The sequence below is a fragment of the Sturnira hondurensis genome, unplaced genomic scaffold (genome assembly GCF_014824575.4).
Source record: "Sturnira hondurensis isolate 20B ecotype Veracruz unplaced genomic scaffold, ASM1482457v3 Scaffold0010428, whole genome shotgun sequence".
Taxonomy (NCBI): domain Eukaryota; kingdom Metazoa; phylum Chordata; class Mammalia; order Chiroptera; family Phyllostomidae; genus Sturnira; species Sturnira hondurensis.
The window spans coordinates 24,769,322-24,782,029 of record NW_028083059.1 but is presented as its reverse complement, the minus strand read 5'-3'; the positions used below and the strand labels follow the sequence as shown (position 1 = coordinate 24,782,029).

Here is a 12,708-nt window from a genome sequence, read left to right as displayed (position 1 = left end):
GTCATAATAATACCATAAAAGTCCTAGTGGAAAACATAAGCAATAACATTTCATATATCTCACACAGCAATATTTTTGCTGATATATCTTCTAGGGCAAGGTAAATAAAAGAAAAAAATTAACAAATGGACTACATCAAATTAAAAAATTTCTGTACAGCTAAAGAAACCATCATCAAAATGAAAAGGGAACTGATTTAATGGGATAACATATTTGCCAATGACACATGAGAGAACATGTATAAAGAACTCACACAACTCAACACCAGGAAAACAAACAATCCAATTAAAAAATGGGCAAAAGATCTGAACATACACTTCTCCAAGAAGGACATATAGAAGGCCCATAGACATATGAAAACATGCCCAACATCACTAGCCGTCAGAGAAATGCAGATTAGAATGACAAGAGATATCACCTCACAGCTGTCAGAATGGCCATCATTAATAATCAACAAACATCAAGTGTTGGCATGGATGTGGAGGAAAGGGAATCACAGTGCACTATTGGTAGGAATGCAGACTGGTGCAATCATTGTGGAAAACAGTACAGGGTTTCCTCAAAAAAATTAAAAATAAAACTGCCTTTTGACCCAGCAATTCCATTGCTGGGAATATACCCTAAGAATCCTGAAACACCAGTTCAAAAGATCTTATGCATCCCTATGTTCTTAGCAGCACCATACACAATAGCCAAGTGTTGGAAAAAGCCTAAGCACTCGTCACTATATGAATGGATTTAAAAACACTATATGTGTACATTTACATAGTGGAATACTATGCAGCAGAAAGAAAGAAGAAGCTCCTACCATTTGGGACAGCATGGATGGAACTGGATAATATTATGATAAGTGAAATAAGCCAACAGTGAGAGATAAATAACATATGGCCTCACTTATAAGAGGAATTTAATGAACAAAAGAAACTAATCAGCAAATCAGAACCAGAGACATGGAAACATGGAAGACTGACAGCTGCAAGAGGAAAGGGGACAGAGGGGAATGATGGAAAGAAGGGAAAGGGATTACTTAAAGAACATGCATAAATGAACATAGATGACAGTGTGGAGATTTACTGTGGGGGTGGGCTGGGCGGAGGAGGGCAAAGGGGGAAACTGGGACAACTGTAATAAAATAAAAAAGAATTTTAAAAAGTAAACAATAGTAAAAGAAGTGTAAGTACAAATTTGCCAACATTAAACTAGTGAGAAATATTTCTAAATCTTCCAATGGAACTTTGAGTCATTAGTGCAGTGCTAATTCTTTTATCAGTATTTTTGCCATAATATGCCTTAATAAACAGTGACATTTATATACTAGAACATAGTAAGCTGTGGCTGCATTTTGTTTCTCTCACTGTGTATCTTCTGAAGAGCATGAGGCTGCTTTACAGAAGTATATTGAAACTGATGGCAGCAGATACTACACTTGATCTTAGCCACAAGGCAGAGAAGCAGTCCAAAAGTATGTCTAAAAACAAAATACCTCATTCTTATCACTATTTCACATTGAGCTGAAGCAAATCATTTATGGATGGCTTGGGACTTAACCCATTTTGCTGCATTTTAGGGGAAAAAAAAGGTAAAAAACATCCTACTTTAGTATGCCTGGCCAGTGGGAATGTGCTGTGCTTTCAAGTTATTGTTTAAATTGTCTGAGGGTACAGGTTTGGGAAACACATTATTTATTTCCCCATACTTATGATCTCTTTACATTTTATATTTAATCATTTGTGGAGAGCTTTTTGTCTTTACTTTGAGCTGTGTGTGTTCTAGGCCATAAAATCAAGTGATGACCCAATGGAACTGATGGGCACACTAAAGAGATTCCAAAAAGTGGTTCGGACCAAAAAAGCCAGGGGCTCGAGGCTGGATGAGATGAAACCTCCTTTAATAAATCTCTGTAAGAATTCAATGAGCTGCTAAAAATACTTTTGGGAAGAATTGGTACAGCATATATTAATAAAGGCCATTTTTATAAAGCCCTAAAGCCATCATTAAACATTTGGTTTATTTTTAATTGCCAAGTTAAATGTGAAAGATATCTCCTCCCTGTTCCTGAATGTTGCCTTATACCTATGTCCCACGCCATTTCTCTCTCCCTTCAGGACCAGGCAAAGGGGTAGTGTGAGAGAAAGCTATGGGTGATGGTCAGCAAAGCAATAAGGGTCAGACCCATTCCTTGACCATAGAAAACAATCATTTTAGTTTTGATATGAGTGCAGCGAGTTGAAATGTCATGACATGCAACTTTGATATCTATTTATTAAAAATGCCCTATTAGTCATAATCTTTTGTTTACACCAGTTAAACATTTGAACACAAAAGAGTTGACCACATGGTACAATTTTCTGAGTAATATGTATTTCTATTTTGTGTAACTGGTTTACATATAACTAGAATTTTCATCTGACCTTTCACCATGTGTAAATATGGGTCCCACTGATCAACTTTACAGTATTAAATAAATATCTTTTCCTTTGTTTTCTCAGTCTTGTTCTCCCTTTTGCAAAATATTTAACTATGAGATATACTACATACATAAATCTTTTGCAGATTGATATTAAAATGCAAAATTTTAGAATACCAATAGGATTTCAGCCCATATATACTGAGATTTCATTCTTTAAAGTAAAGCAACGATTTCACTTGCTTCTTTATGTTGCTCTCTTACACACAGGACCTCCCAAAAGTAGCATAGCATGCATATCATGCTTAGAAGATGTGGGGGATTTTTGCAATTGTTTTTTCTCAAGAATCATTCAGTATACTATTTGCAGGTGGCTGTCAGTCATTCCAGTCAAACTCACTTAAATCATTAAATATGATTTAATGGATTTTTAAGTATTTTAAACATTACTGAGCCACACCAGCCAGGACTTTTTTTACTGATTGATTGATTTTTTTAAAGAACTTACACGTATGACCCATGGACATGAACTAAGGGGAGTGAAATGCTGGTGGGAATGGGGCTGTAGGGAGGAGGGGAATGAAGAAGAGAAAAAAATGGGACAACTATAATGGCATAATCAATAAAATATATTTTTAAAAATTTTTAAATTCAAAAAATTAGGTAAATAAATCTCTCTTTACAAAACAAATCATTTAATATACAAAACATTCTTTCAAAAATGTTATTATAAAGTATTTTGTTGAGTTAAATGACTTTCTGTTTTATCCTCTGGTCTTCATTCATTTCTGTTAAATGAAGCATAATGTTCATAATTCCTACACGTATAAATTATTACACTTACTTGTCAACTTACTTTTCTTTATCACTCAGAAGCTGAAGATACAACCATGGTTTTCTATATGAAATTATCCAAATCTCAAGGAAAGAAAGTTAATAATGTTGTACAAGGAAGAAAGAAAAAATAGAGTTCAGATTGGATTCTCTGTCTTCATCATTGGTTGGATCCAACACTTCAACAGGATGCAGCTTGGCAGAAATGTTACCTCACAGTGAAGGTGAAGTTCAGATGTACAACAATTGGAAGTCTTTTCCAGAAAAAACACCCTGGACATGCGCTGATTCAGAAATTGCCCAAGTAGGACCCCTGGACAACTGGTTTTGCCGTAATCACCACCCACGTCTCGAGTCTTCTCGTACAGATATGCATCTCCTATTTTTGTGGGTAAGTCTGTAGACGCCACAAAGGTATCGTCTTATCTGGATGTTTGTGCTGACAGGAAAACAACAGATAACAGACGTGCTAATCAGTCAAATTTATCAGTGTCAGGAAAGTTACCAGAGCTAGACTTATCTTTCCAAGTAGCAGTGCAGCTCCTGTGACTTTTGCTATCATGCTACTATAATATATATATAGTTCTGTTTCCTTTTTTTAATGTTTTGATTCTTTTTATTGTATTATTTTCCCATTACAGTGTATCCCCCTTATACCTTCTCTCATCCACACTCACAACCTCCTTCCTCCTCACAATCATCACACTGTGACAGTGTCCATGGGTTCCCTTTATTGTTTTACTCTATCCCTCCACTCCTATAACGCCCACTCCCTCTCCCACCCCCACCCCCTAGTAGGTAGCTTGCTTTCTTATCTGTGTGTCTGTCTATTTGCTTGTTACTTCAGTTTGTTCATTAGATTCCACATAAGTGATATTATATGGTACTTGTCTTTTTTTGACTGGCTTATTCGACTTAGGATAAAGTTCTCCAGGTCTATCCATGCTGCAAAGGGTAAAATCCCTTTTTACACCAGAATAGTATTCCCTTGTGCAAATGTATCATAGCTGTTTTATCCGCTCAGCTACTAAGATGGACACTTGGGCTGCTTCCAATTCTTGGCTATTGTAAATAAAGCTGCAATACACATAAGGATGCATATATTCTTTTGAATTAGTGTTACAGGGTTCTTCAAATGACTCCCCAGAAGTGGAATCTCTAGGATATAAGGAAGTTCTATTTTCAATGTTTCGAGGTAGCTCCATACTGCTTTCCACAGAGGCTGCACCAGTCTGCACCGGTCTGCATTCCTACTAACAGTGCACAAGGGTTCTGTTTTCTCTGCATCTCGATCTCACCAGCACTCGTTTGTTGATTTATTGATGGCAGCCATCTGAAAGATACAAGGTGATATCTCATTGTGGTTTTAACTTGTATTTCTCTGATGATTAGTAATGTTGAGCATCTTTTTGTATGTCTATTGGCCATCTGTATGTCGTCTTTGGAGAAGTGTGTATTAAGGTCCTTTGCCCATTTTTTACATTGGATTGATTGTTACTTGAGTGTTGAGATTTTAAAAGTTCTTTATAAATCTTGGACAACCCGCTTGTCACATGTATCAGTGAATATATTCTCCTATTCAGTGGGTTGTCTATTTATTTTGTTGATGGTTTTCTTTGTTGTGAAAAATCTTTTTAGTTGGATGTAGTCCCATTTATTTATTTATTTTGTTTCCCTTGCCTGAGGAGATATACATGAAAAAATATTGCAATGAGAAATGTCCAAGATTTTACTGGTTATGTTTTCTTCTAAGATTTTATGGTTTCAAGTCTAACATTTAAGTCTTTAATCCATTTTAAGTTTATTCTTGTGCATGGTGTAAAAGGTGGTCTAGTTACATAGTTTTTTTCATGTATCTGTCTGATTTTCCCAATACCTTTTTAAAAAATGAACTATCTTTAGCTCATGTATCTGCTTGTTTTGTCTGACAAATATTAATAAACTATAAAGTCATGGATGTATTTCTGGATTCTCTATTCTGTTTCACTGAACTATTTGTATGTTTTTATGCCAGTACCACACTGTTTTCATTACTGTGGCCTTATAGTATAGTTTGATACTATGTAGATGACCTCCTACTTTGTTTTTCCATCTCAAGATCTCAGTTGCTATTCAGGTCTTTTGCATTTCCATAAAATTTTGGGGATATTTGTTCTAGTTCTATGAAATACATTATTGGTATTTTGATAAGAATTGCATTGAATCTATAGATTGTTTTGGGTAATATGGACATTTTAATGACCTTAATTCTTTCTATCCATGTACAAGGTATATGCTTCCACTTATTTGTATCTTCTTCAATGTGTTTCTTCAGTATCTTATAATTTCCAAGCACAGGTCTTTTACATTCTTGGTGAAATTTGTTCCTAGGTATTTTATTCTTTTTGAAACTATACTGAATGGGATTGTTTTCTGAATTTCACTTTCTGACAGTTCATTATTGCTTTATAAAAACACAACTGATACCTGGATGTTAATTTTGTGACCTTCTATTTTACTGAATTCATTTATCAATTATGGTAACTTCTTGGTAGAATCTTTAGGGTTCTCTATATACACTATCAAGTCATCTGAAAATAGTGACAGATTTAGTTCTTCCTTTCTAATTTAGATGCCTTTTATTTCTCCTTCTTGTCTGCTTAATCTAGGCAGAACTTTCAGTACCACATTGAACAAGAGCAGTGAAATTGGGAATCCCTATCTTGTTTCTGATAATAAAAGGGACATTTATAGTTTTTGCCCATTAAGCATCATGCTGGCTGCAGGTATGTCATATATGGTCTTTATTATGTTGAGGTTTGTTCCCTCTATTCCCACTTTGTTGAGAGTTTTTATCATAAATGGGTGCCAAATTTAATCAAATGCTTTTCCTGTGTCTATTGCTATGCTCTTGTGGTTTATATCCTTCATTTTGTTTATGTGGTGCACTATGCTTATCGATTTGCAAATATTGTAAGCACCTTGCATTCCAGAGATAAATCCCACTTGACCATGGTATAAGATTTTTTTGATGTATTGCTCTATTCATTTTGTTAGGGATAATATTTTATTAGGGATTTTAGCGTCTCAGTTCACCAGAGATATGGACTTATAATTTTCTTTCTTTGTAGTATTTATATCTGGTTTTGGAATTAGGATAATGCTGGCCTCATAAAATGAACTGGAGAGTCTTCCCTCCTCTTGAATTTTTGGGAATAGCTTGAGAAGAGCTGTTAGTTCTTTGAATGGTGAAATTTACCTATGAAGTTATCCAGTCCAAGGCTTTTGTTTGTCAAGAGTCTTTTGACTGCTTCAATTTCACTAATTTTAATCTACCTATTCAAATTCTCTGATTTGTCCTGATTTAGTTTTTGAAGATAGTATGTTTCTAGGAATTTGTCCATTTTGTCCAGGTTTTCCAATTTGTTGGCATGGAGTTATTTGTAACATTTTTTTTACAATCCTTTGTATTTCTTTGATGTCAGTTGTTACTTTCCTCTTTCATTTATGATTTCATAAATGAAATTTATTTCATTTCATAAATGAAATATTCATAAATAAATTTATTTCATAAATTTATTCGGGCCCTCTATCTTTTTTTTCTTCATGAATCTCATTAAAAGTTTGTCAATCTTGGTTATCTTTTCAAAGAACTCGCTCTTGGATTTATTGATCTATTGTGTTATTTCTTTTTAGACTCTATTTATTTCTGTTCTGATCTGTATTATTTCCCCTTTCCTATTCACTTTTGGCTTTGCTTCTTGTTCTTTTTCAAGTTGTGTAAAGTTAGATTATTCCTTCGTGCCTTTTCTTGAAATAAGCCTGTTATGCTATGAATTTCCCTCTGAGGATAGTTTTCCCAGTGTCCCACAGATTTGGGGTTGTTGTGTTTTCATTTTCACTTGTTTTAAGGTATCATTTGTTTCTTCCTTGATCTCATTGTTAACCCATTCATTGTTTAATAATATGTTATTTAGCCTCCATGTCCTTGTGTATTTTTCACTTTTATGCTTATGATTGAGCCCCAGTTTGATGGCATATGGTCAGAGAAGATGATTGATATGATTTCAATCTTCTGAAATTTACTGAGGCTTGTTTTGTGTCCTCACATGTAGTCTATCCTAGAAAATGTTCTCTGCTTTAGGGTGGAATGCGCTGAAGATATTAAGTTCGTTTGATCTTGTGTGTCATTTAATACTGCAATCTCCTTGTTGATTTTCTGTCTGTGTGATCTATCCATTGGTGTTAAAATCCCCTACATATTTAGGTGTTTCTATTTTTGGTCCATAAATGTTTACTAGGGTGGTGTCTTCTTGTTGGATTGTTTCCTTATTATGTAGTGTCTCTCTCAGTCTCTCACCATGGCCTTGCTTTTAAAGTCTATTTTGGCAGAAATAATTATTGGTGCCCAGTTTCTTTTCCTTTTTAATTTTCATGAAATATATTTTTCATGCTTTTACTTTTAGTCTTTGTGCATCTTTTATTTTGTGGTGTTTTTTTTTGTTGACACCATGTGTACAGGTCTTGTTTCCTTAGCCACTAAGCTACCCTATGTCTTTGATTGGAGCATTTAAGCCATTTACATTTAAAGTGATTATTGATAGATATGAATTTATTGTAATTCTTTCCTGAACTAGTGATCTGATTGTTTCTTTTTCTTCTTCTTCTTAAAGCCAGCCCTTTAATATTTGTTGTAATGCTAGTTTTGTGGTAATAAACTCATTTAGCTTTTTTCCTCTGGGAAGCTCTTTTTTTTTTCTATTTCAATTTTAAACGATAGCTTGGCTGGGTAAAGTAGCCTTGATTGTAGGTTCTTGCTTTTTATCACTTAAAATATTTTGTGCCAATTCCTTCTGGCCTCCAATGCTTCTGTCAAAAAATCAGATTACACTCTTATGGGAGCTCCCTTGTGGGTAACAAACTGCCTTTCTCTTGCTGCTATTAAGATTCTCTCCTGTGTTTAAGCTTCACCATTTTAATTATGCTGTATCTTGGTGTGGGTCTCTTTGTGTCTATCTTGTTTAGGACTCTGTGTTTCCTGAACTTGTGTATCTTTTTCCTTCACCGGGTTAAGAAAGTTTTTGGTCATTACTTTGTCATATGGTTTCCAATTTCTTATTCTCTCTTTTTCTGCTCTGCTATTCCTGTGATGTGGATGTTATTAAACTTCCTATTGTCCCAAGGTCTCTTAAACTATCCATATTTTATTTATTTATTTACTGCTCTGATTGGGTGTTTTTATTTTTATTTTCTCTTCTAAGTGGCTGATTTGATCCTACGCTTCAGCTAACCTACAATATATTCCTTCCAGTACATTACTTATTTCAGATATTGCAAACTTTATTTCTGAATATCTTTTTTAACAGTTTCTGTGTCTTTTTTTATGCTTCTGAGCATCCTTATAATCATTACTTTGAGCTCTGTATATAATGAATTGCTTGACTCCATTTTGTTTAGCTTTTCTTCTGGAGAATTCTCTTGTTTTCTCATTTGAAGCCTGTTTCTTTTTCTTTCCATTTTGGCTGCCTTTTTGTGTTTGTTTCTATGGGCTGGATAGAGCTGCAAAGAATCTGTTACAGACCTGTATCAGATGCTGTCTATGACTGGCCCTGGGCAACCTGTTTGGAGCTTTTCGTGATCCACGGTTTGTGGTTCCCTCTGCTTGACCTGCAGGCATGCAGAGAAAAGCAAGCTATGCACCAAGTTGGATTTTGCCTGCATTGGCCCAGCAGAGGGTCATCTAAAACCTCAAAGCACCCAAAGATCCACCGCTGCCTGCAGATTGTCTGTTATGCTTAGTCACTGAGAGAGCTGTGGGTTGTTCTCCTCAGCAGGGTTTAAGCTCCGAAGTGTCGTACAAGAGGTAATTCTGCAGGTGGTGCTATTATTTCCCTTCAGGCTGATGCTGCTTGGAGGGGAGTGTTCTGCCAGAGAAAGATGATTTCTCTCGTATGGAGAATGCCAGTACAGGGATACTGGTGGCTGACCCTTCAGTCTTCTTCCCAGAGCCAGCAATTCCAGACCCTCCCCGTGTGGCTCCGGTCTGCTCTGCTTTACCTACACTGGAGCCCAGGGTCTTTGGCCTTTTAAGGGTGTGGCTGCATCTCTAGTTATCTCTCCCTGGTGGAAAGAGACTATTGCTCTATTGCTTTTCAGAGCCAGATGTTATGTGGGTGCCTTTCCTGGTTCTGCTGTCCAGGCAGGGGAGGCTGGAATGGGGTTTAGACTGCACACTTCTCAGGGGGAATACCCCCTGGCCACTGAAATATCCCTGTGGAACTTCAGCTGCTGCCCTACCTACCAGTCTTGATGTGGTTCCTTCTGTATGTTCTTGATTTTAAGGCTTTACTCCAGCTAGTCTTCAGTTGGTTGTTCAGGATAATTTTTCTATAATTTAGTTGTATTTCCAGTTAGGGTCCTGAGGAAAGGTTAGTGAAGCTTCCACCTACTCTGCTGTCATCTTGGGTAGATCTCTTGCACATATTTCTTTGTGTTCAAAGAAGCTACTGCAAAATATTTTCTGAGGAATTTTTCAATTGAAGGAATACTTGGGGTGTCAATTCAGATTTAAAAAATGTTCATTGAATTATCTAAATAATTGCTGTTATCATAATGTTTTACTAACAAATGATAGTTAAGTTAAATGAGTACTTTCTTTTGGCTGCACTTTACTTGTATTATTTCTTTTCAATCTCTCAACAACACTGTAAAGTATGGAGTATTGTTCTAATATTAATTACTCTCATTTAACAATTAAGAAAAACAAGGCACAAAAATGTTAATAATAGGTACAATGTCACAGTGTTTGCATAAAGAAAAGCCAAGATCAAGGACCTAAGTGGTCTTATGCAGATACCCTGCTCTTAGCTAACACATTATGGTGCTTCCCATATACTAGGCTAGGCCCTATGGCCATAATGGTGCAATAGAGAGGATGAACTCTGCAGTTAGACAAACTGGGTTTGGACCCAATCTGCGTTACTTGTGCAGCTTGAGAAAACTATTGAAATTCTTAATCTTAATTTTCTCGATTTAAAAATGGAAACGGTAATATTAAACTCAGGGTCATTGAGAAAGTAAAATTTAATGACACAACTATTCTAGGACTTGAATGTCTAATTTTTTAGCTTGATTTTCAGTTACTTAAGGAATATATTATACCTTTACTTCTCTATAGTTATAGTCATTCGTGTTTGTAGTTAATAAATGGAACTTTATGTATCCACTAACCCTACTCCATATCGTTTTGCTTTCAGAATCAGCATCTCACTAGATAAGGAATATATTTCATGGTTCATTAGAGATCCCTGAACAGACTTATTCTCTATTGCAGGGTTTTGGGGGTTTTTTGCCTTTTAAGATTTGTGCATTAAGTTAGGGCTGTGTACACCAGAGCTAAAGTAATCTGTGTTCAAAGTGCCACATTATATATTACAGGCATCTAGTAGCAGCCTTGGAAGTAATGAAATTGTTCAGCATTAATTATTTTTAGGAATGTCTCTTCCACTCCCTTAATCTTCATCTTCTCTTCTGGGGTGCTGTACTTTTTGGCTTTTTGGAGCAATTTAGTAGAGAACTGCTGGTAATACAATTAGGAGCTATTTTCTGAAGATTCTCTGATAGCTCCAGAACCAAGATCAACTTTGGAAGTAGAAAAGCTGGTGTATTAGACTCTGAACACAAATGTTTAGCCCTGGCTAGTGTGACTCCGTGGATTGGAGCATTGTCCTGTAACTGAAAGGCTGAGGGTTCAATCTCTGGTTGGGTGCATACAGAAGGCAACTAATCAATGTTTCTGTTTCTATCCCTCCCTTATTCTCTCTCTCTCTAAAATTAAAAAAAAAATGTCCTCAGGTCAGAATAAAAAACAAACCAATTTCTAGAACTTAGTATGAGAATAAAGTCTGGACCTCTTAACTGAGCATTTCTGGGTTGCAACAGTCTGGCTTCAGTCTAATATTTAAGTTTTATTTAGTAGTTCATCTCCATAAATTTCCTGTGCTGGACTGCCAAACTGAATGATTTGCTGTTTCTAATAACTGTGTTGTGCTTTCTTGTCTCCTTATTATCGTGGTCATATATCGGCCTCTTCCTGGTATGTTATTCTCTCCTTTCAAATGAATACCCCGTCCCTTGAGACTCAGATCAGATACTTTGTCCCCTAGAAGGCCTTCCTGGGTCATGCCAGATAGAGGTAATATATCCTTCCTTTGAACTTCTAGATCATGGAAAGACATTATTCGCTATATGTTCATCACAAAAACTTTGGCATCTACTTTGTGACATGCACTGTATTAGACACTGGGGATACAGAGTGAAAGGGTCTGGACACTGCCCCTCTCTTCATGGAGCTTAGCTTACTTCACCTTGCAGTGGAATGAGTCGGGCAGTCGTTTATCTGCTATATGTGATTNCTTTGTCCCCTAGAAGGCCTTCCTGGGTCATGCCAGATAGAGGTAATATATCCTTCCTTTGAACTTCTAGATCATGGAAAGACATTATTCGCTATATGTTCATCACAAAACTTTGGCATCTACTTTGTGACATGCACTGTATTAGACACTGGGGATACAGAGTGAAAGGGTCTGGCCACTGCCCCTCTCTTCATGGAGCTTAGCTTACTTCACCTTGCAGTGGAATGAGTTGGGCAGTCGTTTATCTGCTATATGTGATTTATCTTTGCACCCTCTGTTGTCCCTAGAATGTTGTGGGCTTTTACTAAATATTCAACCAATATTTGCTGGAAAAAAAATAATTGAGTTTTGGAAATCAATGGATTTTGTTTTCATAGGTCTAGATAAAATATTTCTTCTCATTCTGGTACCTGTTCTTATAGTAATCCAATTATACATAAGCTCAGTTAAAATGTTTACATGAGTATTTGTGGATGTCTGTTTAGATTTAGGAAGGTGTGCAGTGGCGATGCTTTTCATTTTTTATTTAGGTAGTTTTGTCTATTTTAATATATTACTCAGTAATTGAGTTTTATGTGCAGAAGGTCAAACATGTCTGCAGAATGCTCAAAATTTCAGATGATAATTTTCAGTATTTGTGACAGGAAAACCTCAGTGGAGTTGAAAAGAGGGTTGAAGAACATGCGAGAGTGAAATTGGTTTGGTAAATGTAATGAGACCACTTACACTCAGGGATTTGAGACATTGAGTGAAAACAGTTGGGTAAGTGCAAATTATTATTTTTATATTCTACACATACATTCTATAATAATAACAAGTGAACATACCCAGTTTCATTTCAGCATAGCTGGTATTTTTTTCTATCGTAATTGCAGGGTTATTATTTGGGTTATTTAGAAGGCAGATAGTGTTGAGGGAAAAGATGTGCTTCTAAATGAGTGTTGCTTACTATCAATGACAGGTCACCAGAGGTGACTTTTTAGCAATTTTAAATTGTAAAAGTATGACCATATTTTTTTAAATGTACCAACATATGCAGATATGTTGGAGCTGGCCCTAAACCCCACATTTCAG

General features: G+C 35.9%; 1 long non-coding RNA gene and 1 pseudogene across 2 annotated transcripts in view; one reads left to right on the top strand and one right to left on the bottom strand.

Moving 5' to 3' along the window:
- Window positions 1-12,466, top strand: part of LOC118995878 (uncharacterized) — a 77,476-nt gene extending 65,010 nt beyond the window's left edge. The window contains exon 7 of one of the 2 annotated variants that reach the window (XR_005068369.1): window positions 12,279-12,466. This is a non-coding gene — a long non-coding RNA (uncharacterized LOC118995878). Of the gene's footprint in view, window positions 1-3,280; window positions 3,422-12,278 lie in introns of those variants that run through there. The other variant, XR_005068370.1, reaches the window with a different exon arrangement.
- On the bottom strand, window positions 1,376-1,456 carry LOC118995887 (uncharacterized; annotated as a pseudogene).
- Window positions 12,467-12,708: the final 242 nt, after the last annotated feature.